Source organism: Priapulus caudatus, unplaced genomic scaffold, assembly GCF_000485595.1.
Source record: "Priapulus caudatus unplaced genomic scaffold, Priapulus_caudatus-5.0.1 Scaffold1895, whole genome shotgun sequence".
NCBI lineage: Eukaryota > Metazoa > Priapulida > Priapulimorpha > Priapulimorphida > Priapulidae > Priapulus > Priapulus caudatus.
In genome coordinates this window covers 45,864-46,513 of record NW_014578956.1, presented here as the reverse complement: position 1 = coordinate 46,513, position 650 = coordinate 45,864, and positions in this window count along the sequence as shown.

Sequence of the window (650 nt, the reverse complement as noted above, 5' to 3'; positions counted from 1 at the left end):
TAGAGAGAGAGAGAGAGAGAGAGAGAAAGAGAGAGAGAGAGAGAGTATCTTGTATACATATACAAGATAATATAAACACTAAATGTATGCCGTGGAATATCCGCTAAAGTATTTGCATACCGATATTATGTCTTGTATTATCCTATATGTGTCAAGCGAAATGTCATGATAATTATTTGCATACCGATATCATATCTAATAATTACGATTACCTTAAATGTATGCCGCAGAATGTCTTGTTAATGACTTGCATACTGATATCATATCTTGTAAATACTATTATCCCAAATGTATGCCGCGAAATTTCTTGTTAATTATTTGCACATCGATATCATATCTTGTAATTTCTATTATACTAAATGTATGCTGCGGAATGTCTGGTTAATTATTTGCATACCGATATCATATCTCGAAAATGCTATTATCCTAAATGTATGCCGTGGAATGTAATGTTAATGATTTGCATACCGATATCATATATCTTGTAATTGCTATTATCCTATACACATAATTAATAACTATGACAATACTAAACTGATGGCTGAGGAGCCACACACACACACACGCGCGCGCACACACACACATGCACGCACGCACGCACGCACGCACGCACGCACGCACGCACGCGCACACACACACAGACACACACA